The sequence below is a fragment of the Echinops telfairi genome, unplaced genomic scaffold (assembly GCF_000313985.2).
Source record: "Echinops telfairi isolate 266 unplaced genomic scaffold, ASM31398v2 ScPeMD7_7467;HRSCAF=8505_0, whole genome shotgun sequence".
Lineage (NCBI taxonomy): Eukaryota > Metazoa > Chordata > Mammalia > Afrosoricida > Tenrecidae > Echinops > Echinops telfairi.
Window position 1 is genome coordinate 13,694,590 of NW_022111367.1, and position 2,803 is coordinate 13,697,392.

Here is a 2,803-nt window from a genome sequence, read left to right on the forward strand (position 1 = left end):
GTTCCACTCTGCACTAGACCTGTACTATGAGTCAGAATGACTCAACAGCAGTGGGTTTGGGTACAAAGCTGGAGACATGCAGTTTTCTGACTCCCACTCCCCAACTCATTGAATTAGAGCCCTAAGGGCATTGGACTGAGTGTATGCTTGTGCAAAAAGCTATATTAAAAAATCGCCTTATAAGATTCTGCTAATTGACCATTTTTGGGGAAATACTGGTTTGGTGTACATAGCTAATCTTGCCCAGATTTTTCTTCTTTGGCTATTACTACACTATTCATGGCTTGTGATTTACTGAGTCACTTATGAATTCCAAGTTTTCTCATTGCATGTAATTGCTAAATAGAGAATTTTCCACATGAAAGCCTCCAAGTGTATTGAAAACAACCTCAGCGATTTCCCCTGGAGCTCAGTCAATACAGATTAATTAATTGTTTTTAGAGGAAAGAAAACATATTACCTCAGCCTAGAACTGGATAAATTAATTGATCCAATCAATAGAAATTGGAGTATTACCATGTAAAACACAAACTACATCCTTTGCCCCACAAGCCACAACACCACCATTTGCCAAGAAATCATGCAGTGCGGCCTCAGAGGGTGAGGAGTCTGCTTGGTGCACATCTGTGGTCAGGTGTCATCTGCAAAGGAAGTCTCTCTTCAGGAGCACAAAGCCCAGGTGCGGGCGATCGCCTCAGCCTCCACCCTCTCACCTTTGGGCCAATCGAGACACCGTAATTTCTATCCAATCTGTGACAACAATTTGGATGGCAGGAGGAGCCTAACAAAATGTCCAAATGAATAAGATTACATGACATGTGTGAGAGGCCTTCCTAAGTTGGAGGGGACATGCCGTCATCTATGATTCTAGATTTTGAAGCCCCCACCTATCTCTGTATTATTTTCATAACTGCATGTGAATCTACACTAAAAAAATATGATCTTTGTCATCTATCCTTTCTTGTATGGAAGTGGTTTAAGTAAAAAAAATATTGCTGATAGCGTTCCAGTTTATATATATTTCACCATAAGATGTTTTTAAGCACGCCTTTGAATCAGTGGATGTTTTCTCATTAATATTCTTGACGTAATCTGCAAAGGAAGTCCGACCCAAACAGCCACTCCCAAGGGGCTCTGCTGGGCCAGATAAATTTGAAGCAGAGAGGTCAGCTCAGAAGGCTGTGGAGACGGGTTCTTTTGGATTCGAGAGGCACAATCTTTATTTTTTTAAACAAAAGTATCTAAAGGCATCATCTTGATAGATTTTCCCGAAGGACACATGACAATCCTGAGGCCTTTTATGAAGAGATTTTAAGAAAATTGAAGTCTGTATTGGTGAGAAAAATCCCAGAATATTTGCGGAAGGACATTTTTTCCCTGTAATGATCGCCTCTTCCCTAAAAGGTACTCATTCATTCTTCAATAGTCGTGAAGCTTATCCTGTAAGGATTTTGTTGGGAAACTACCCATCCGTCCTCTAGACCTGATCTTGCCCCTTCAACTTTCCTTGGTCGCCTAAATTCACCAAACATTGAGAAGACAGACACTGATTTGCACACTCCCTCAAGCGGGACATGTACATTGTGGTAGGATTCTTCAGGGCAGGGTTAGAGAGATGAGCACACCATCATCGAAGGGCATCGGCATAATTGGAAGATATGCTCAGAAACAATAACTTCGCATTTTGATATTTCTGTTTACTAAAGGTTTCTATGATTTTATAGCAACACTCTTATATATGCCTAGGGCACACGTGGAAGGTATTCACACCAAAAAACCCAACCCAATCCACTGCCATCGAGTCCATGCTGACTCAGAGTGACCCCTTGTGGGTGCCTGAGACTGTAACTGTTTTCGAGAGTAGAAAGCCTCGTCTGCTTCCCATAGAGCTGCTGGTGGTTTCAAACTGCCGACCATGTGGATCGCAAAATCAGTACACCCACAGGGCTCCACACAGTAGAGGAGCATGCCAGCCCAGGTTGTCAATGTGCTGCAGTGCTCTGAGAGTGGTCTAATCCTTACAGCTTCCCCTTGTTGAGAGATGCAGTGTGCAGTGTGCAGTGGTGGTTTCACACTGGGCTGCTAACTACAAGGTCAGCAGTTTGAAACCACCAGCTGCTCCACGGGAGAAAAACTGGGCTTTCTACTCCTGTAAGAGTTACACTCTCAGACACCGGCAGGGGCAATTTTACCCTGTCTTAAAGGGCCGCTATGAGTGGCACGAACTTGAAGGCAGTGAATTCGGCTTTGGTTTGGTGATAGATAGCATTGTGTTCTCCCGGAATGTTTGCTTTAAATCCCAATTCCTGTATCTAAAGATCCCATTGGGAATAAGGGTTTCTTTGTTCTACCAATGAGGGGATTGAGTGGGGAGATTTGAAAAGGGCAAGTTAGGCACACAGAGATGCAAACACTATGTTAGAGGGCGATCTTTAAGGAACACCAAGAAGTATGTTAGAGAAGCCGAGGCAAGGATCTCCCCCAGAGCAGACAGGCAGCCTTCCTTTGGAGCTGACCCCTTGAGTTTGAATTGACACCTCCTAAACTGTGACACCTGGTGGCTGTGTAGCGGTTCTGAGATGGGCTGCCAAGGGCAAGGCCAGCTGGTTGAACCCATTGGTTTAAAGACAGAGCTTCCTGCTGCCGTGGACAGAGCCAGCCTCAGAAACTCACTGGCTAGCTCTCCCCTGTTCCACTGACAGGATCAAGTGTACTTCCGAATTGACTGGGGAACCATGAGGGGTTTACGTTGTGACTGTGAGACAATGAAGCCACTCACCTGGGGGCATTTCTGATGTAGCAG